The 22,799-nt window shown below is 53.3% G+C and overlaps 1 protein-coding gene across 1 annotated transcript in view; it reads left to right on the top strand.

The window, feature by feature from the left end:
- Nucleotides 1–9,290: 9,290 nt before the first annotated feature.
- SLC6A6 (solute carrier family 6 member 6) overlaps nucleotides 9,291–22,799 on the top strand; it is an 85,723-nt gene continuing 72,214 nt past the window's right edge. The window contains exons 1-2 of the mRNA XM_041764674.1: nucleotides 9,291–9,578; nucleotides 22,686–22,723. The gene's annotated coding sequence lies outside the window, so the exon portion shown is untranslated. The remainder of the gene's footprint in view (nucleotides 9,579–22,685; nucleotides 22,724–22,799) is intronic.

The following is a 22,799-nucleotide window of genomic DNA, read 5'->3' as shown; positions in this document are numbered from 1 at the left end:
GGCATGTGAATAGTAGCGGGGGAGCGGGGGGGTAGGGGCAGAGGGAGAGAGAATCCCAAAGCATACTCCACACTCAGTGCAGAGCCTGACACGGGGCTCAATCTCACGACCCTGAGATCATGACCTGAGCCGAAATCAAGAGTCTGATGCTTAACTGACTGAGCCACCCAGGCGCTCCAACTATAATAACATTTTTTCAAGCAGAAAAAAAAAAAAAAAAAAAAAGACGAAAAGAAGAGGGAATGTAGGACACAGAGTGATGGCCATGGGAAATCTGGGACGCATAAGAAGAAGGCTATGTGACAACAGAGAGATTGGAGTGATGCAGATACAAACCGGAGATCAGTGGAAGCTAGCAAGGGGCAAGGAAGGATATACTATCCACCCAGAGACTCAGAGGGAGTAGGATCCTGCTGACACCTTAATCTAGGACTTCTGGCCTCCAGAATTGTGACACTGTTCCCACTGCTTTAGGCCGGCAGTCTGTGGTGCTTTGTTCAGGCGGCCCTAGGAAACTGATATGCCTCCTAAATCATTGCTCGTTTAATTTTTTTTCCTTCGAATGGACTCATTTTTAAACAACATGCATACATTTTGCTAAAAAGTAAATCTCCCATCACTGCTATAAATGGAAGACCACGATCCTTTCCATAAATAGAAGGCGCCTTAAAAATAAAGACAATGAAAACCAGGCAACAGTGGCTCTGATCTGGGGATGCCTTTGTTGAAAAAGGACACACGCTAGCGATGAAGGAAGACACACAAGCCCCTAGCTGAGACTTCTTGATTTAGCAGAGAGATAAAAGGAGAACTGAAAAGGGAAAACCTGATTATTACCTGGAAATGTCATATTCTGAGATGTCTCTAAGGATTAGGATTTCAGGGGTGGTCATTCCCCCTCCCTGCCATCTTCCCTGTATGTTTGAGGAAACTGAACCCAGAGAAGCTCAGTGATTTGCCCAAGGTCACACAGCATCAGTGGCCAAGTCTGGATGTGAGCTGCACTCCTGCGTGCTTTCCAGGAAAAAACTTCTTGGGCCCATTCAACAACCCCGGGTCATGCTGGGGTGGCCAGGTCCTGAGCACATGGTTGCAGAGCAGGGTCAGTAAACTCTGAAGGCCGAGCATACAGACACAGCCTGTGTGTTCTAATCCCATTGAAGTTATAGCTCAGCGGAGGCTCTACGGGATATTACTATGCTTCGAGCAACTGGATGTGCGAAAAAATTGGCTCACACCAGGGTTATAACCCACATGATGATTATAAGATTTTTCTCTTCTTCCTCCATTGGATCATCATCTATACTGAAAATCAGGGTCCATGCAGGCAGCTGTCCCACATCCTGTCACATATGGTCACATGCTAAGCCACTGAGGTAATGGGGCACATCTCCCACACCAGGTATCTCCTTCACCCTTGTTCTGACCCTGAGGTCATCTTCCTCCTCCTCCCTCCACTCCTCTCTCCTAGCTTCCATTGCCTGCTCTGGCCTCTGAGAAGGAGCAAGGCTCATAGCTTAGAGTCTGATATGTTTGGATTCAAATCCCAACTCCACTGTGTGGCCTCAAGTCAGTGGCTCATCATCACTGAGCTTCAGTTTTCTCATCTGCGAAATGGGTTCCCTCTTTCCAGATTCAACAAGAGCACGCTGTGAGTGAACCTAGGAGCTCAGAAGACATTCATTCCTTCTGCCTGCCAGACTGCAAGAGATGAGAGAGGCATTTTCACCACTGCTGTGCGTCCTAGGACCAGTCACATACCCTTTCTGAGCCTCCACCGCCCCTAGGGCAAGTGGCCTCGGAGGGCACCTAGGGCCACTCAGAGCTGAGGGATTCTGAGATTCCAGGAGTAGAGCTGGGGTGGCCTTTGAGCTGGGGCCCACTCTTCCTGGCTCAGATGACCAGTCCCGAGGGCCCAATCAGGCCAGCCTTGGATCAGGCCATAAGTGGGAACAAAACAGCCAAGGAGCTCGCCTCTCTGGCTTTGTTTATTGTCTGGAAGCTGGGAATATTTTGAATTGTTGTGTTTGGGGAGGGAGGGGAAAAATAACCAAATATAAGAAGGCAGCCAGTGAGAGGCCCGGGCAGGAATGCAGAGGAATTAGGCCTGCCTGGGTATGTCTGGGAGATGCTGATGCTCCCAGAGTACCCCCGCACCCCCTAGGTCAAGTATTCTCATCTCTGATGAACCATTCAAATTGCCTGGAGAACTTAATTTTTTTAAAAAACCTCATGCCCAATTACATTAGGATTTCTTTTTTTTTTTTCTTTTAAGATTTATTAATTTATTTATCATGAAAGACACACACACAGAGAGAGAGAGAGAGAGAATGGCAGAGACACAGGCAGAGGGAGAAGCAGGCTCCACACAAGGAGCCCGATGTGGGGACTCGATCCCAGGACCCCGGGATCATGACCTGAGCCAAAGGCAGATGCTCAACCACTGAGCCACCCAGGCGTCCCTACGTTAGGATTTCTAAGAGTGGGACTCAGACGCAGGGTTTTGTAAGCTTTCTGGGTGACTGTAACGGGTAGCCCAAGTTGAGAGCGAGAGCTGCCCAAGTGGTGCATCAGAAGCCCCCGGAGGGCTTGTCAAACGTGATTGCTGGGCCTCCAGCCCAGAGTTCCTGAATCAGGAGGCCTGGGCCAGGCTTGGGACTGTGCATGTCTCACAGGTTCTCAGGCGCTGCTGCTGCTGCTGCTGATGCTGCTGGCCTGGGGCCTTCACTTTGACACCCTCTCCTCTGCATTCTCAGGACTCAGGATGTTGTCTGAGGACCCGGGGCATCTGCCTGGAGCTAGTCAGAAATTCAGATTCTTGGGCCCTATTCCAGGCCATGCAGTGGAATCTGCACGTGAACATCCCCTGGTGGCTCCATGCGCTTCGCAGTTAGTGGAGGAGCAGGCTAGGTCATCTTGGCCAAACTTTCCTGGTACAGATGGGGAGACTGAGGCACCCAGAAGCCCCTCAGGGCTTGGATCCAGGTCTCTCTAGGATGGAAGGGGAGGAGAGGGAGCTCCTGTGGGTGGAGTTGCATTCACAGTTTTGCAGATTGGCACCTTTACCCCCAGCTACACAGAAAGTTAATTTTGCTGTGTGTGTGTGTGTGTGTGTGTAGGAGGGATGATCCCTTATGAGGATATGTATAGCCACTGTAGATGAGCTACAGTCCCCTTCATCATTCATTCAGCAGACATTCCTGGGGCTGGACCATGGGTCTCGCCTTGCTCTCGGCCCTGGGAATACGGCATTGGACCTGGCGGCCTCAGGCCTGCCCTAGTAAAGCGGGCAGCCTCGAGGTGGGAACAGACATAAACAGGCCAACATATAAGTGATCAAGGTACCTTCGCCCTGTTACCCTAGTTGGGATGAAAATAAAACTGGACCAGGGCACAGTGCTGGAGGGGGGCGCGGCAGGTGGCTATAAGAGACCTGGTGGTCTGGTAAGGTCTTTAGGGAGGAGACACTGGTGCCGAGGCCTAAAGAATGGGAAGGAGCCCACGCTGGAAAGGGCTGAGGGGACCGTCTTGGCGGGGCCGGGGAGTGGGCAGCCAAAGCAAAGGCCAGCCACTGAGGAGCAGGCTTGGAAGGGGGCAGGAGAGCAGTGCGGGAGGGGAGGGGCGCGGGCTTAGTGTCAGTGTGGTGCGGGGTGTCCAGCGGCTCCAGGCAGGAAGGAGGAAGGGGTGAGTCTGAGGGTCTGTCTTGATTTTTACTGAGCATGCTTTGCATTTGCGTGGAATGCACCTAGCTAAAAGGACACAGCTCCCGGGCGGGCGTTGGCATGTGTATGCCAACGCTCAAGACACAGGCCGGTTTCTGCCCTCAGGAGGACCTGGGGGGGGGGCCTTCTGGCCAGCCCCCCCCACCCCCCACCAAGGCAGCGACAGTCCAGGCTCCAGCATTTGGCCTGGTGGAGACGCACGCGCTGTGGTGTGCTTCTCTCGGCGGGCCTGGTGTTCTGGAGATCCCCCTATGGTTTTGCACATCTCTGGAGTCCTTCATCTGTTTGTCTGTTTTTCCGTTCTCCTGTGGGTGTTACGCAACCAGGACTGTTTCCGTTTTTTTTTTTTTTGTTTGGTTTTTTTTTTTTTTTTTTTTGGCTATTATGAATAGTGCTGCCATTCACATTCTTACACAAGTCTTTGTGTGGATGTATGTTTTCATTTCTCTTCGGTCAAAGCCTAGGCATAGAATTGCTGGCTGTGGCTAAGTGGATGTTTAACCTTATAAGAAATTGCTGAACTGTTTTCCACGGTGGCTGTGCCATTCCATTCCCCCGCCAGCCGTGGAAGAGAGACCCAGGACCCCTCAGGCTGCTCATTGGAGGTGAGCCGGTGGGCAGGAGAGGAAGCCAGAAAGCCAGGAAGGAGGCCCTTGCAGTCACCGGAAGGGAGACCACGGTAGCTTGGTCTGGAATGGATCTGCAGCATTGCATTAGCGAATGAATAAACACACACACCCTGAATGTCTGTCCCCTGCCCTGACACCTCTCTGGTCCGTGGGGACAGATTTGGTCCTGTCAAGGGAGATGATAAAGAGAGTCCTCGGAGGCTTGCCACGTATAGGCAAGCATTTCCTGGGATCTTCTATGTTCCAGGCCCCCGTCCCAGGTGCTGCTAGGGCTACCTGGCTTATGGGTACTCCCAGTCTGGGGCTCCAAGATTGGCTGAGGCCCGGTTGAAGGAGGACAATGAGCAAAGGACATTGGGGAAGGGAACAGCATGGAGGAAGGCTGGAAGGTGGGAAAGCTCAGAGCCCATGTGGGCAAAGTTAGCAGGCATTCTGGTTACCCCAACGTTAGACTGTGTGCCCAGCACCAGGCTCTGTATGAATCTTCTCCACTTAATTCCCACAACAACCTGGGGCATAGAGATTATGGTTAGCCTAGCTTAACAAATTGGGAAACTGAGGCACAGAGATATTTGTTTGTTTGTTTGTTTGTTTGTTTTTTCCAATAATTCAATCTAGGTCACACAGCTCATGACAGATGAAACTGAGATGTGCAAGCAAGCAAGAGGAGGATGGGCAGGTGGGAAGCAGATTCCCGAAGGTCCAGATGCTCTGCTAAAGCCTCTATGGTACAGGGGTCCATTTACACACATCCAGCAGTATGGACACATGGAGTTTGCCCAGGAAAAGGTGCCCAGGATGAGGACCACTTGACAGTCCCTTCACCATCTCTGTCTCTTCAGGGAATGATGTCCTGAGAGCCTGGCTGGATGCCCCTCGGCAGGGCTAGTGCGGAGGGGCTGGTCGGCCCTGGCCAGATGGCCCGGCACAGTTAGACCTCCAGCAACCATTTGGACAACTCTTGTTGGTCGCCTGATAGATGAGACAAACGATTCTCTGGCAAGGGACTAAAGATTTTGTTTAAAGTCCTGGATCGGTTTTATTTTATTATTGCCAGTTGCTGAAAAAAGCATTACCAGGAAACTTTTCAAAATCAAATCCACAGCCTTTAAGTTAAGGACTGGAGACTAAAGCCTGAAACGCAGCCACCTTTCCTCACAGGCCCTCCGTGAGCTCTTCTGGCAATCAATTTTCATTCTTGAAATGGCAGGAGTTAGTCCCAATGGGATTTCAGACTAGTATGTGGCTTCTGAAGGAAACCTCTGCCTGGGTTTCCTTGAAGTTCCCTCCTTGCTGCCAGCACTTTGGGCTCCTTGGTGCTCACAGTGTCTTCCTGGGGTTTCCAGGTGCCATCCCCCTGGCAAGGGGCAAGGCCAGTGCACAATGTATACTCTGGGCTTCACAGTGTGCTCCCTGCAGGGCCAGGTGGGTGGCATAAATGAGGGAACCAGACAGGTGGGGACTGTGGCACTCTGGGGATCTTGCATCACCAGGTAAGGGGCTGGCTGATGTCACTCAGCTCCCAGGGATGCTGGGCAGGTAGAGAGTGGGCCCCAGGGGGCTCCATCGTGCCATTTTCTAAATGTGAAATCTTCCAGCCAGACCTTCAGATTTCTAAGATGTGAAATCTTCCAAGTTTTTCTTCATGGCAATTAAAATGTTTTTAAAAACAAAAACAAAAACAAAAACACCTTTTAAAGCCAAAAAAGCACATCTGGGAACTAGATTCAGTGCAGACACCCGTTCCCCGCCCCCCTCCCCAAGTTTGAGACCTTTCCTCACAGTGGCTCAGTGACACAGGACTCACTATAGCATATTAGGGATGAGGACACCGACCACCCCTTACCCCCCGCCCCGGGGAGTGGGCATGCAGACCCAGGTGGCACAACTGGGCAGCAGCAGAGGAGGAAATGCATCCTGGGGATGGGTCTCTGGCCTTCACGAGGAGCCTATACTTCCCACCCTATACTGCGGCACATCCCCTGTCACCTCTCCACCCTCATTGCCAGCTTTCCTTGGGGTTGAGGTTGGAGCATTTCCTGGCTTCTCTTCTCCTTCCTGCCTCCTTTCCCTGTTGCTGCTGCTGCTTCTTGGCTTGGGTTTAAATTCCAGCTCTATACCTATACCATCAACTTGTCTTCTATGTCACCCACTCGTTCTTCTACCTCGTTAACCCCTCGTCGTTAGGACCTCTAGTTTGGATTGCATCTCATTTAATTGATTTTTAATTTCTGCCTGATTAGATCTAAATTCCGCAGTCATGAAGTCTTTTGAGTCCTTTATGCTTTTTTCTAGAGCCACCAGTAGCTTTATAATAGTGCTTCTGAATTGGCTTTCTGACGCCGGGACACCTGCACCCCGATGTTTCTAGCAGCAATGTCCACAATAGCCAAACTGTGGAAGGAGCCTCGGTGTCCATCGAAAGATGAATGGATAAAGAAGATGTGGTCTATCTATACGATGGAATATTCCTCAGCCATTAGAAACGACAAATACCCACCATTTGCTTCAACGTGGATGGAACTGGAGGGTATTATGCTGAGTGAAGTAAGTCAATCGGAGAAGGACAAACATTATATGGTCTCATTCATTTGGGGAATATAAAAAATTGTGAAAGGGAATAAAGGGGAAAGGAGAAAAAATGAGTGGGAAATACCAGAGAGGGAGACAGAACATGAGAGACACCTAACTCTGGGAAACCAACTAGGGGTGGTGGAAGGGGAGGGGGGTGGGGGATGGGGTTGACTGGGTGACGGGCACTGAGGGGGGCACTTGATGGGATGAGCACTGGGTGTTTGTTATTCTATATGTTGGCAAATTGAACACCAATAAAAAATAAATTTATAAAAAAATAATAAATTCCAGCTCTACTCCGTACCAGCGGGACGACTTTGGACAAGTCATTTAATTTCTCTGTGGCTCAGTTTTCCTTTCTGTAAATGGGGCAGATTAATAGTATGAACCTCATAAAGTGGCTGGGAGGATTCGGTGAGTTGAAACACACAAGTGCATCTGGGGTGCCGGGCACTCAGCTAAGTGCTATCTGTATAAGGATCTGCGAAATAAGCGCGACTAACATTTCTGGGGTGTCTGCTGTGTGCCAGGCCCTCGGATGAACCCCAGGACTCCGTGGGGGCACAGAGAACAAGCCCCCACCCCTCAGAACTTACTATCTAAAGGAGGAAGATCCAGGGTTGTGTGAGCCTCGTCTGTGTTCTGCATTATACTGACTCGCCTGCAGTTTGCAGGATCCAATGGGCCTTTCCGGACCACAGTCCTGGATGGGCCACCCTCCCCCTCACTCCTCCCATGGCCTCTGCTGCCTTTGCTCACTCTCTGACCCCCAGCTGGCCCACGTCACCTTCGCTTACGGCCCAACCATGCTTGCCAACAAGCTTTTGCACGGCAGCTTCCTCTGCTTCCCCCTCCCTGCCCCTCAACCCCTTGGCTTTAGTCAAAGCCTCCTCTCTGGAGTCACTTAGCGGCGTTATGACCTGACACTTTGTGCTGTGTGCAGTGACACACGCAGGGAGGCTGGGGGGGTTTTGCTTGCCATCTGCTCCTTCAGCTCATGGAAGAGGCTCACACACATGGGGAAGGAAGGGAGAGATGTAAGGACTCGGCTGCCGTCCGCCCACCCCCCAGCTTTGCTTTCCTCACCTATACAAGGAGTGCTGTTGCCATGAAGTGGGAGGGCCACGCTGAGGAGCCTGGAAGTGGATGGCCCCCACCCCCAGGTAGTCGGGTGCCTCCTGGAGGAAGGGGCAGCTGGGTGAGGGTAGCAGACAGCAGGGGGCCTCAATGAGGAAACCAGGCAGAGAATAAATGTCGTCTCTCTAGCCCTGCTGCTCAGCGTCCTTAGTCCTCCCTGGGTGCTACGAAGCTCCCCCAGGCAGCGGGTCCAGGCCGGGCCAGGTGTGGTGCAGGGGATGGCTCTCTGTGGAGCCTGCGTGTCTTCTTTTATTCTCAGCCTAAAAGCTGGAAGGAGCCAGGTGCAGCCTTCTCCACACAGCCTTCCAGGTGCAGAGAGGGAGGGGGTGAGAGGAGGAACTGGAGAGTTCTTAGGGGACAGGCGTTGCTGGAGGTCACACAGCACTGCTCCTCATGCCCAGATAGGGCGCGCGTGTGGAAAATGGTCTCAGAGGAGCCGCTCATGCAAATAAGGACAAGAATAATGGCACATTCCCCATTTTCATTTAAAAATAGTCACGGTAGGGACAGCTTGGCACTTCCTAAGCGCCCGGAGCTGTTGTGAGCTTTTTGCACCGTTAACCTCGGATCTTCACAGGGGCCAGAGGACACAGGTTCTATTACATTTGTTTCCATTTTACGGATGAGGACACTGAGGCACAGAGAGCCTCGGTCACTCCCCCGAGGTGACCCAGCGGGGACAAAGCCAAGGATCCGGGAGCTGTTGGGTGACCGGTTCACATCACAGTCCGGTGAGGCCGCGGGGGCGGGGCTGCTGTGCCCATTCTTCGGAGGAGCAAGCCGAGGTTCTGAGAACCGGGTCGCCCGCCCCCGGGGAGGCGGGGGGTGGTCTGGACTCGGCAGTCGCCCGGCCGCAGGGGCCAGGTCGGGGCGGCGGGCGGTCGGGGCCGGGGCTCTGCGCCCGGAGGCGGGAGGACGCGGGAGGACGCGGGAGGACGCGGGAGGACGCGGGAGGACGCGGAGGGGGCGGGAGCGGTCCGCCCGCCGCTCGAGGGTGTGCGCGCCCCGGCGAGCCCCGCTCTTTGTCCGAGCCCGTGCGCGCGCGTGTGCGTGTGTGTGCGCGTGTGTGTCCGCGCGGGGCGGGGCTGGGCGCCCGGCCCCGCCCCCGCCCCGCCCCGGCCCGCCCGGCCCCGCCCCGCCCGGCCCGGCCCCGCCCCCGCCCCGCCCCGCCCCGCCCCGCCCCGCCCCCGGCCCGGCCGAGCTGGTATTTTTCCACCCAGCAGGATGGGTGATGCTGAGAGCCGCCTGCTCAGACAACAGACACGCGAGGTCAGGAAGGAGCCGCCGCTGCGCTGCCGCTTCCTCCGCGCCGCCGCCAGCGCCGACCCCGGGCCCCGAGCGCCGCGAGCCCCGAGCCCCGAGCCCCGAGCGCCGCGAGCCGCGAGCCCCGAGCCCCGAGCCCCGGCCACGCGGAGGAGACACGAGCGCGGAGCCCGCCGGCCCGAGAGCGAGCGGGAGGGCAGCCCCCGGCCGGCGGAACCGAGCGCAGCCGAGCGCGGCGCCGCGGCCGCCCCAGGTACCCGAGGGACGGGGCCCCCCCCGCGCCCCGCGCCCCGGGCAGCCCCGGCCTCCCCCCGCGCCCCGGTCCAGGCGCCCTCTCCGGGGAGGGGCGGGCCCCCCGCAGCCCGCCGGCGGGGCTCTTATTGTTCGCCCAGCGCAGGGGCTGGGGCTCGCCGTGCAGGCGGCAGGTGTGCGTGTGCGTGTGCATGTGCGTGCGCGGGCCGGGGCCGGGGCCGGGGCCGGGGCCGGGGCCGCTGTCCCGCGGGGGCCTGCACGGTCTCCGCGGCCCGGCCGAGGGGGCGGTCTCTGCAGCCCCCCAGCGCCTGCCCCGTGTGCCCCAGGGTATGCCTGTGCCACGCCTGCCCTGGGGCGTGCGTGTCTGCGTGTCCTGGTGTGTCTGCGGTACCTGAGTGTGGCCGTGGCCGTGGCCGTGTGCTATGGGCGTGTGCGCTCGCGGGCCCCGGCGTGTGTCTGTATGTGGCCGTGTCTCCGGGTACCTGGCAGTGCACGTGTGTGTCCCAGACTGTGGCCGTGTCTCTGGGCTCCTGGTTGCAGGCGTTGTGTGTCCTCGGCGGCACCTGAGGGAGTGTCCCTGGTGCCTAGAGGGCCAGACAGCCAGAGCTGATTCTCCAGGGCAGGCACTGAGTCGAGAGGGGTGACGGGGGGGGGGGGGGGGGGGGGCAAGGCTCCAAGGGTGCTGCCCGTGTGTGGCGTGCAGGTGGCAGTGCCAACGTCCAGCCGCCTTGAGTGGCAGGACACAGGCCCCGAGGGATAGCTGGGGGCCAAGTGGGCAGCAGGCAGGGACACATCCTCCTCTTGCCTTTTCTCCTTCCTTTTCAGGGTTCCTCTTTTGAGCAAGAGGTTCTCGTCCCCCTCCCACCAGGGAAGCCAGACAGAATCTCAGGGACCTTCTCCAGCAGCCCCAGAGCTTCAGCCTGAACTGGAGGGGGGACCTGTGGGCCACCCCCAGCCCCCCACATTCAGAGGGAGGTGTGTGCTGGGCAGGGCCACCAGCCTGGCTATTTTGGTCACTGCCTGGCCCCTGCCAGATCCTGGCGTCCCCTAGGACCAGCCTCAAAGCCTTGGGAGGTAGCCGGGCCCCCATTTCCTGCCTGCAGAAATAAATCACCTCAGTAACTGCCCCGACACTTGAACGGAGGGTCTTTGGGCTGAGGTTTAGCGGCGCGTGGCTGGCTCCATTTGGACTTTGGTAAATTGGCCCACGCTTTGGCACTGCTGGCATTCAAATAAATGTCATGGAGGAGATCTTTTTAAAATTTCTTTTTAATTTTTTTTTCTTGGCTAGAAGGGAGGGGAGCTCATCCAGAGTCTCCCAGCCAGAAGGAGTTTATTTTTGTGAGAAAGAGCGGGTGACTGCTTAGCAACCGCCTGCCTCACTCTCGACCAGGGAGTCATCCTGAGAGTGTGGGGTGGGCATGAGAAGGTGTGGGGGTGGAGTAGGGGAAGGAATTTAATCAGGATGGTGTAGGGGGATTAGAGGGATGCCCGTGCCCGAGCGCCCTGGCTCAGAACCCGCCACGGGGTGGGATTGGCAGAATGACCAGAGGTCCTAGGCCTGGCTCAGCCCCTCGTTGACCCTGTGCAGCTTTTGGAGGGGGTTGGGCTCAGTTTCCTCATCTGTAGAATGGGTGAAGTAGACTGGTTATGGGGTCAGCAGGGACCAAAAGGTAGGAGCGTGTCCCCCAGAGAGCTCAGATCAGTTACCGTGCCTCAGTTACTCAGTAGGTGACCTTGGGTGATTCTCTTGGCCTCTTGGGACCTCAGCTTGGCTGTCTGGGCAGCAAGGACGCCAGTGCTGGCCTCACTGTGTCCTTGAGGGGATTGAGGGAGATGAGGATGAATAAGCCTGTGGTAAGCTGTAAAGCCGGGCTCGGCTTCGTAGCTGCCGATTAGAGAGTGTCACGAGGTTCCAGGTCACTGGTATGTGGCAGGGCCAAGGTGCACTCCTGAGCTTTTGTCCTTCGGGGATACCGTCATGCTGGCCCAGGATGCAGCCGCAGTGGGTCTCCTCTGCCTGGTTCCTCCCCTCTCCGCCTGCAGCGATGGGGTCACAGCAGCTTTGCAGAGTCGGGAAGCCTGAGTGGGAAGTGCCCATTTTAGAGATGGGCAAACTGAGAGCTGCCCAGTGGACTTTGCCTTGATTGGGCAGTGGCAGGAGCGGGCCTCAAAGGTCTTCTTTTGGCCAGCTGTGTGTTTGGGCCCCATGGACCTTTAGTCAATGATGTGCTGAGGATTTGAACTTGGACCTCGGTCGAAACCTGAAGAAAATGAGGGACAGAGACCCCCCCCCCATCCTCAGGGTTGGAGGATGAGTGCCTGGGACCCACTGACACCTCGGTTCTGCCCCTCATTATTCATTCTCCCTTCCATGTGCCTTCTGGGGGAACCCTGCCACTCTTCCTACACAAGTGTCAGTCCCCAGGAGGCAGTTTGGGCTCTGGGGGTGGTATTTTTTAACACCTCACTGTGGGGGTTTGACTGTCAACCTGTCAGAGGACTTGGGAGCCATACTTCACTGAAAGTCCTTCCAAAGGTCCCAAAATGATTAGACGCTTGTGAGACATTGAACACCTTCCTGTATATAGGAAAGAGCTGACAAATAAATTACAAGGAGGGCCCAGAATCTAGCTTAGCCTCAGCTGGAGGGGGTCTGGGCAGGAGGAGGGCTGGCTTTGGAAGCCCAGGGTCACCCTGGCAGGTGCAGGATGATCACTCACTTCTGCAGAAGGTCATAAGCAAGCGTCAGATTCTTTGGGGCTCCATCTCACGTCTCTGTGTTGGCCAACTTGGCACAGGTGTTGGTTTGAATTTATGGGTTCTGGGGAGGAACTGTGGAAATGCCCAGGGTGGCCTTCAAATGTGAAAGTGAGGTCTTTTTAAATGTGCCTCATCTAGTTGTTTAATAAACCTTGCTTAAAGTCAGTTCTGGCCTGGCACTGAATTGGGGATAGAATATTGGCTTTCGAGGTGCTCAAAGCGCAGAGGGAGATAGGACAGTGACCATGCCCTCCAAGGCGTGCCGTGAGAACTCGGGTGACTGAGTGTGCACCGATGGCAGGGTTGTAGGCACTTCAGCTTCTTAGAGGAGGCGATGTCAGAGCTGGCATCTTCTGTGACTGGAGGAACAGTATGGGCTGGCATTCTGGGCAGGGGGTATAGCAGATGCAAAGGCACAGTGACATGAAATAGCCAAGGTTGTTTGTAGATAAAGTCTTGCAGGGTTCCTGCTGGAGAAAACAGGAGCCGGGTGGTAGGAGGACCTAGGTAGGCATTGGGTAAACCGGCTTGAGCTTTATTCGGAGGGCAGCAGCGATAGAAACAGCATCAGACTGGGTTTGGAGGCAGCAGTGGGAGACGCCAGTTAAACCTAGGAGCCCAGAAGACCCCCGATGGTGGGCAAGGTACTAGGCTAGGGTCCAGGAAACCGAAGGTGGCCAGGCCACTGCTGGTCAGGACACAAAGCATTTTCCATGCCACTGAATCTTGCCTGGAGCTCTTTTTGTAAACACAGGGTAAAGGCCCCGACATGCTGTTTAATAGGTACACAGGCCATTAACTTACTGGCTCTGAGCTCCCTGGGAGCATGAAGCCCAGGAGTCTTTAGGGTGAATTATGTCTGCCCTGGACAGGGGCTTTGGGGTTTCCCCTCTTACCTCACCTGGTCAGAGGCTTCATTTGGAAACCTGAGTTGAGGGGCAGGAGTTATGGGTGGCCAAGAGAAGCCAGAGGGAATGGAAGTTGCTGGGAATTGCAATAGAATGGTTTCTAAAGCTCTGAGTCAACCAACTCCCTTATAAAAACCAACGTACAAACAACAAATCACCCAAAACAATCAAAGGGAAGGGGAGTATAGGGGACAGGAGTTGGGCAGCAGTAACTCTAATCAGGCATAGAATGACCTGAGTTACTTTTTACAAATTCAGATCCCCAGGTCCAGCATGGACACATTGAATCAATCCCCATGGGGTGGAGCCTGGGAATCTGTATTTTAAATTTCATCATGTGATTTAAAAAAAAGATTTTATTTATTTATTTTTTTAAAAGATTTTATTTATTTATGAGAGACACGGAGAGAGAGACAGAGACAGAAACAGAGACACAGGCAGAGAGAGAAGCAGGCTCCATGCAGGGAACCTGATGTGGGAGTTGATCTTGGGTCTCCAGGATCACACGGCGCTAAACCGGCGCTAAACCGCTGAGCCACCCGGGCTGCCCAGATTTTATTTATTTATTCCTGAGAGACAGAGAAAGAGAGGCAGAGACACAGGCAGAGGGAGAAGCAGGCTACCTGCAGGGAGCCTGATTCGGAACTCGATCCCAGGACCCTGGGATGATGCCCTGAGCCGAAGGCAGACGCTCAACCACTGAGCCACCCAGGTGCCCCTAAAAAGAATATTTTTAAATGGAGATATAATTTACATGCAGTGAAATGCAAAGATTCTGTTACAGTTTGATGAATTTTGACAGATTTGTATACCTGTGTAACTACCACTCGGATTAAGATAGAGGATATTTCCAGCTCCCCTAGAAAGTTAGTTGTCTCATGCCCTTCCCCTCCCATAAGTGACAAGTTTCTGATTTTTGTCACCATAAATTAGTTTTGCCAAGCCTAGAACTTCATATAAATGGACTTGTCTAGTCTATGCCCTTTTGTGTCTGGCTTCTTTCCACTTGATGTTTTTTTTTTTTTTTTTTTTTTTTTTCCACTTGATGTTTTTGAGATCCATCCATGCTATGGAGTGTATCAGGAGGTGATTCCTTTTATTGCTGAATAGTATTCCATTGTATGGATTTACCCATCTTTATCCATTCGCCTGTTGATGGACGTTGGGGTGTTTCCAGTTTGGAGTGATGATGAATAAAGCTGGTATGAACATTCCTGTGCAAGTCTTTTAGTGGGCTTATTATTGTCCATTTCTCTCAGACTGGGACTGCTGGGTCCTAGGGTAGATAGATGTCAATTTTTTTTTTTAAGATTTTATTTATTTAGGGCACCTGGGTGGCTCAGTGGTTGAGCATCTGCCTTTGGCTAAAGACATGATCTCGGGGTCCTGGGATCGAGTCCTGCATCGGGCTCCTCACAGGGAGCCTGCTTCTCCCTCTATCTGTGTCTCTGTGTCTCTCATGAATAAATAAATAAATAAAATCTTTTAAAAAACCAAACATAAAATTGTTTAAAAAAAGATTTTATTTGGGGGAAGGGGGGATTGAGGGAGAAGCAGGCTCTCCGCTGAGCAGGGAGCCTGGGATCATGACCTGAGCCAAAGGCAGATGCTTAACCAACTGAGCCCCCAGGCACCCGGTAGACGTTAACTTTATGAGAAATTATCAAAGAATTGTTTTAGTTACAAAAATAATACACCTCAAGCAATACAAAACTGTATAAACTAAAAGTGATCCATAAAGATCATTAAAAAAAAGTGCACTCTCCTCCTCTGTATGTCAATTTGTCTGTCTCTTTCTTTAATGACAATAAAGACCCGTAAGATTATACATTTTCCTCTGCATACAGCTTTACCCGTATCCCTCGGCTGTCTATGTGGACATATATTTTCCCTTTTATTACTTTCTAGATCAGTATTCATTTCAGTTTTGATTTCCTCTTTGACCTGGGGCTACTTAGGAGGATGTGTCCAGCAAGCTAGCTGGAGTTTCGTTTTGGTGTCATTGAAAATGGCATCATCCTGTTCTTGGTCCCGCCACTCAGCCTTCAAACAACGGACCATTGTGGAGCTCCCCCTCCTCAGAACACACGGCTCTCCCAGGCCATTCTGAGTCTGCATTTGGGACTCACTGACCTGGTGTGGCCTCTGCCTTAATCACCGCCAGCGCCGCCAGCTCAGGGATGCAAAGCTCCCAGCCGGCGACTTTGAGCTTCCCCTGAAGGTGGGCCACGAAGCAGGCCGGGGCCATTCGGCATTCTGAGATGGGAAGGAGCTGATATTTATCGAGCACCTAAGATGCCTTATCTCCCTTCCTGCTTATAAGCCGTGTGCCTGACTTGGGGTTTGTACCCCCATCTTCTGGATGAGTTCACGCAGCCTCAGCAAAGTGCCCTGCTGAGGCTCACACTGGTGGGAAACGGGAGGTCGAAGTAGAACCGGAGCCCGTCCTGATCCCACTGGTGGCGCTGCAGAGGCTTCCTGAGCACCTACTGGGTGTCAGGCAGGGCGCCAAGGCTGGGAGGGGAGGGATGGTAAAAAAACACGGCCCTGGAGCTCAAGTGGCTCAGTCTCACGGAAGGGGAGAAGATCTCTATCAGGAAGAGGTTAATGAACAATTCCAGGAGGCTTATGCCAAGGGCAGGCAGTGGTGCAGGCAGCAAAACGTGGGGAAGATCTGAGGGAGAGTGGTCCATTGGCCAGGGAGCGAGGAGACTTCGGGAGCTTTGAGTTAAGCCTTCCCGCCCGTCCACTTTCTGGATCAGAGACTGAGGTCCCAGCGAGGCCGATAAGCTATCAAGGGGCCATTGTTCACAGGCTTGCGGTTCTTCCCCACTCACCCTCCGCTCGGTGATTCTGTTGAACAGGTAAATGCCAAGGCACTGTTTTGGCCTCTGTCTCAAACTCCTGATGATCACGTTCACAATTCAGATCCAAATTTTATCCCAGCTGATGGGAAGGGGGAGTGAGAGGACAAAGATGCACCCATCCAAAAGATCCCTTGGGGTTCGGCTGCTCGGGAGACCCCTGCAGAAACCGGGGTGGGGGTTCCTGGAAGGCAGGACCGCTGGCTCCTGCGGGCCCCTCTGGCTCCTGGCGATGGTGCGGAATAGAATCGAGGCAATTGCAAGAGGGCTGGAGGGCAGGAGAGCTGAGTTCTGGTTTTGCTGGCTTGGGTCCTCCCTAGCCTCCCCATTAAGCAGAAGCTTGGACCACATCTCTGAGGGGTCCCTAGGGTGGGCGTTCCGAGAGACCTGCCCTTCCCCACAGCTCCTAAGTGCTAAGCCACTCCCTGCCATGGTCCACCGGGTTGCCTGTTCCCTGGGGGGTGGGGTGAGCGGTGGACGGGTGTAGTGGATTTCAGCGGAGTCCTGCTCCATGAGTGCAGGGCACCAGAAGGGGGCAGCCCCGAGGGCTCTGCCCTCTTGCCCCATTGCCGAGCGGCCCCTGGGGTGATGGCTGCCTAGGCTTCACTGAAGACGGGGGCCATGATTTCAGGGACAGTCACACTCTCACCAAGATGGTGCTTGGTATCTCCTCTCTGGGTGGGTATCCCTACAGCTTGAAACAACTGGCCCCCTGCCAGCCTCTGTGCCTCCTGGGCACCTGTCTGTGTGGTCTGTGGGCATGCCACTGTCCTGCTCCGAGGCTTCCGGTGGCTCCCTAGTGCTTTGTGAAATCAAGTTCACACTTCTTAGCCTGACATTGGAGCCTGGGGATCTGGCTCCTGGCCAGTGTTTACCCTCATCTGCTACCACTTCTCCCCACCTCCTCACGATTTGGCTGGTTTCTGCTCTTAAACAAGCTTCGGGCTCTCTTGTCTCTGCCCACGCTCAGTCCACAAGGCCCTTCCTCCCTTTGTCATCTTCTTTTTTTAAAGCAGGCTCCATGGCAACGTGGGGCTCGAACTCACAACTTTGAGATCAAGAGTTGCATGCTCTACGGACTGAGCCAGCCAGGTGCTCCTCTCCCTTCTCTTCTTCTTTCCCCTCTTCCAGGGCCATCTTGAAGTTGCCCACTCATGAAGCTTTCCTTCAGCCCTGTGACTGTGCCTGGCACATAGTAAGCACTCAAAAAGGATCAGATGAGACAAAGTGTACATTATCTCACCTTGCTCAGAGCCTCTGTAGGGCAGAGTTCAGATCTTTGTGATCTTGCCTTTTATCTCTTCACCTGGTTGAGATCACATCAGGAGAGGGATAGAGGCTCCAGTGTCCGGCATAGGGCCTGGCACACAGTAGGTGCTCAGCACACACCCAAAAGGCTGTCTGATTCCCTCTGCTCTAAAATGAGAGCCTATAGTTTAAACATCTGAGTGGGTCTGGGCTTGGAGATTTTATTCATCCATCATCATCCATATGTCTTGGTTCTAGGCCCCAGGGATGTGACAGGAAAATCAGACAGACCAATAATACCCTCATGGAGCTGACCATGAAATAGTTTAATGAATTATTGCAGCAGCATGGGACACGAGGGTTTGGATGCAAGATCAAGTCCCAGGCCCGAAAAAACACTACCAGTTGCTGCAAAATGGTCTCCCAGGGACAGCTCTGGACGACAGGCATGCTTTGTGTTGTCCACATGGAGTTTTATACTTCAAGCCAGTATTTTTCAATGTGGATTTTTTTTTTTTTAAGATTTTGTTTATTTATTCATGAGAGGCACAGAGAGAGGCAGAGACACAGGCAGAGGGAGAAGCAGGCTCCCTATAGGGAGCCCGATGTGGAGACTCTGGGATCACACCCTGAGCTGAAGGCAGATGCTCAACCACCTAGCCACCCAGGCATCCCTGGATTTTTTTTTTTTAATCTGCATCTGGTCATTGTCCGATGTCCCTGAACTTCCTTCCATTCCACCTGGCAGTCCCCCTTGGGCTCTCCAGCATGATGCCCAGTGCCTCCCGCCTCCAACTGGCTGCTTCCTCAGTTAGGTCTGGTCTGGCTCTGGAGGCATGGAAACGTCTTGACAGTGGATCTCTAGCAGGTGGAAGCATTCTGCTCTGTTCATTCACCAGAGCTGGCCGTGCAGCACAGGAGACAGATTCACGGAGGAGGGCTTTATGTTTATAACCCTCCAGTGGGAATCCTTAGTGCTTTCACCAGGGCAGTTCCAGGGTGGAGTGGGGAACTCCAGGTTGGGCTCCAGGTAGGGCTCCAGGTAGGGCTCCAGGTAGGGCTCGCAGCGCACCCCCACAGCAGGCTGAGATGCTCACCTTCCCCACCTTTCCCACCTTCCCCCACAGCCCCTCTGTGGTCAAGCTGCTGTGAGTTGGGGGTGGGGGGGCTCCAGGCAGAGAGGATAATTTACCTCCTTGAAATGCTAAAGATTCAGCCTTCTGCGGGAGGATCAGAGGCAGCCACATTGCCTGCCTAAAGCAAAGCCCTAAATCTGAGACCTGGAATGTTTTCAGTATATCTTGTTACCTTGGCTGAGCCCGTGAGTGAAGTCCAGTGATCAGTACCCATTTGCTAAGTCTCTTTGCAGGTGCAGCCGGCCTTCCCTGAGCCGTGGAGAGGCTCCTCGGTAGTTGGGAGGCTGAGAGGCACTGGAGAGGTTTTCTTCCCTCTCCAACATTTCAGTTACCTCTGACCCCTGCTTGCAGTTCTCCCAGGCTCAGGGGTCGTTGCCACATCTTGGCTCGGTCCTGGGATATGGCAACAACAGCAATGATGATGACACATACCAGTGCTCCTCAGACTTAAGCCCAAGACACCTGAGAGCTTGTTCAGATGCCTCTTTCTAGGCGGGAGGACTGAACGGGGCTCTGAGATCCTGCATTTCTAACCACCCCCCAAGCTCTGTCAATGCTGCTGGTCTGGGAACCACACTCTGAGTAAAAGAGGTAAATCACAGCCTTTGGGTGCCTGGAAAGCATCATCTCCCTGGCCATCACAGGAGATATCATTATTCCTATTTTGCATGTCGAAAGCTGAAGCCCCAGAGACCTCACGTAACTTGCCTGAGGCCACACAGCTGGGAGGCGGCTGAGCCAGGCCAGGCCAGGCCCTCTGGGCCAGCGCCACTTTGGAAAGGATGCTGGTGGGGAAGCCGTTTTCTACTGAACAGTGTCCATGGTCCAAAAGCCACAGGAGGCATTTCAAGGCAGCCAAGTCGGATGTAAATCAGGGAGAGCCCAGGGCCAGCCAGGCGGTGCTGACAGCAGGGCAGCCTGAGGCAGTGTGTCAGGATCAGGTCTGAAGTGGGACTTGCTGCTGGCAGCCGCCTGGTGTGGGGAGCCGTTGGGGGATGCTCACAGCTCCTAGAGGACCAGCGTGAGGCCTTGTCACTCCTACGGCCTCATTTTTTAGATGAATCCCAGGGTGGAGGGCCGGCTGGAAACATTGGCAGTGGGATATGTGGAAGCTGGGAGCTGGTGCATTAGTTGTTCAAGTACAGGTTCATCCTTGCACCTGGGGATCTGCTTGAAGACAAGGGTTGCTGAGATGTGCTTGGCTGGGGCTTTATTTTTGCACCAGGCGTCTGCCCCAAGCACCCAGGAAGAGTAGAACAGATTTAGAATCTAGGTTCTCGACTTGTGGTTGCAGGATGTGCGGTCTGGTCATCACCTGGGAGCTTGTTAGAATGTAGAATCAGGGCCCCACCCCAGACCTGCTGACTCAGGCCCCCGGAGTGGGGCCTAGCAAGTTTTAAGAAGCCCTCCAGGCTTAACTTTGAGAAGGGCTGATTTCTCCATCTCCGGCCAAATGCCCAGAGGTCGGGGAGGGTCAGTCCCAATCTTTGCTAAGGGCTGAGAGTACCAGGGCTGCAGGGGGTCATTCTATTCCCCAATTTTCTGATGGCCTAAACATCAGGTAAAGGGGCATGCATAAAGTTATACAATATACCTGAGGCAAGGCATAGGTCTGGATTCTTAGAGTTGCAAGTGGCAGAAATCAGTTCAAACTATTTATTTATTTATTTATTTATTTATTTATTTATTAATAAAGATTTTATTTATCTATTCATGAGAGACACAGAGAGAGGGAGAAGCAGGCTCCCTGAAGGGAGCCCAATGTGGGACCCGATCCTCGGTCTCCAGGATCACACCCTGGGCCGAAGGCAGGCGCCATACCGCCAAGCCACCCAGGGATCCACCTGTTCAAACTATTTTTTAAAAAAAGAAAGGAGGGAAAGAAGGAGAGAGGGAGGGGAAGAAAGAAGGAAAAAAATATTTACAGATTCTTAACTGAAAATCCCCAAGTCATACTTCAGGCATGGCTGGATCCAGGTGCTGAGCTATGTCATTGGGACTCCGTTTCTTTCTCTCCATTTCTGGGCTCCTGTGTTGGTTTTATCTTCCTTGGGGTACTCTCAGCCGCATAGGATGCTTCCCCTCCCAGCAGAATCATCTCAGTCTAGAAAGAGCCTTTTTTTTTTTCTTCAATATTTTTTGCATAAGCCCCTGTCATCCCTCTCATTGTCCAGCGTTGGTCAGGTGCTTACCCTTGAGCCAATAGTCACAGCCCCTCTGGTTGGCTAGGCCTGTCTCACATACCCACCCAGGACCCCATGGGCTGAGAGTGGGTAGGCATGTGTCTCCAGGTGGAAGAGATGTGAGGCTGCCCCCAGAAGAAGTGGCATGGGTGCCAGCAGGCTATATCCGCAGGGACTTAGTGCCATTCTTGTCCTCCTCTTTGAGCTGGATTGCCCTCACATAACTGCTTAGATCTCAGGCCAGATAGAGTTATACTCCTTTTCCTGGTTCCCTTAACATTATGCTTATAATTGTGCATTAAACATGCCACCTTCATCTTTTTCTTTGTCCCTCTTCCCATGGTATAGTTCAGGATAGCAAGTTACACGTTGCCACAGCACCTACACCTATTGCAGGCATTACTAACCCACCCCAGCCTTTACAATGCCATGCGTCCACCCAGAAAATGAAGCCTCTGTGGTATCTGTGTCACATGTTGGCCATTACCGTGGGGTTGTGGGCTCCAGAAGAGCAGGGACCTCAGCTGTGTTCTAGTATCTGAAGCAGTGCCTGGCACATCGTAGGTGCTCAATAAATTTTAAATATATATATATATATATATATATATATATTTTATTTTGGGGCAGCCCAGGTGGCTCAGTGGTTTGGTGCTACCTTCGGCCCAGGGTATAGTCTTGGAGGGTCCTGGGGACCCGGGGTCGAGTCCCACGTTGGGCTCCCTGCATGGAATGGAGCCTGCTTTTCCCTCTGCCTGTGTCTGTGCCTCTCTCTCTGTGTCTCTCATGAATAAATAAAATCTTATAAAAAAAAAAAAATATATATATATATATATATATATTTAAGTAATCTCTCCACCCAGCATGGGGCTCAAACTTACCACCCTGAGACCAAGAGTCACATGTTCTACTGACTGAGCCAGCCAGGTGCCCCTTAAGAAATTACTGACTGAATATTGCTACCCCACAGTGCCTTGAACACTGGGCACCTATAGGAGCCCGTTGAATGTGGGGGCCCTAATGTAGTAATGAGCTTGTCTAATTTGGGGGGAGGGAGCTCTGTAGACTTGCTGGGGCCATGTGTCTGAGTCCAAGGAAGGGCCTCAGGTACATTGAGGAAACACTTGTCTACCCTACAGGCCTCTTTCTGCCCTCCCACAGCTACTCCGTTCCCTGCAATGCTAATCCATTTACCTGTTCATTGAAATGTGTGATCTTATTTGATAAGAAACCATTTCCTGGTTTTCTGCATTTTTATATTCTAGGAAACCAGGGGAGCCTTCCAGCAAAGCTCTGCTGGTGGAATGAGAGGGGCAGAGGTGATCTTCCTCGACTTGCATTTTTTCCCAAACCGAGTGCCAAAGAACAGGAGGTGTTCTACTTTAAAAAAAATTTAAAAAAAGCCTTCTGGGGTCAATGACATTTGGCAACTGCTTGACTCAGCGAAGTTCAACAGATTTCCTTGGCACTGTGATTCCTGGAGCCTTTAACCAGTCGATGAATTATCATATTCTCCAAGAGTCTGGGGCCCCCAGGCCTCCCTCAGCCCCTCTGTCTTGTCTTGATGTGTCCCTTTGCTTACAGGGACACAGTCATTCACAGACTTGGGCCTGTGACCAGGCTGGTATGGTGCCCCTGGGAGTTCAGGCTTCTGGGGCAGGCTAGGGCAATGGCAGTGGCTTATGTTTGCCGTCCCCGGCATAGGCTGCCAGCAGTCCTCGCTGCTGACAGTTTGAGGAGCTGGGTATGTGAGCAAGTGTGGATGTGTGTGCGCAGGTGCACCTGTATGTGAACTCGTGGGTCTGTGTGTCTGCATGTGTATGTGTGAGCATGCATGTGTGCATGGGCGCCTGTGCACCCTGGTTTTCCCAGCCCTGGCCCCACTGGGTGTTGACTTGTCTGCTCCCAGTGTGTGTGAGTTGGACAGTCACACGTAGAAGATCCCAAGCCCTGCATACAGTCACAACCTGACCAGATCTTTTCTTCTTTGCTTCCTCTCGTTGTATTAGGTCCAGAACAACAACTTTTGCTGAGGAGCCTCCAAAACGTAAGTGGCATTTGACCTCCCCATGGTGTTGCCGTCTCACCAATGTGGGGTGCTCAGGATCTCAGTGTCTCCTTCA

Source organism: Vulpes lagopus, chromosome 7 (assembly GCF_018345385.1).
Source record: "Vulpes lagopus strain Blue_001 chromosome 7, ASM1834538v1, whole genome shotgun sequence".
In the NCBI taxonomy this organism is placed as follows: domain Eukaryota; kingdom Metazoa; phylum Chordata; class Mammalia; order Carnivora; family Canidae; genus Vulpes; species Vulpes lagopus.
This window is presented reverse-complemented; position numbering and strand designations above follow the sequence as displayed.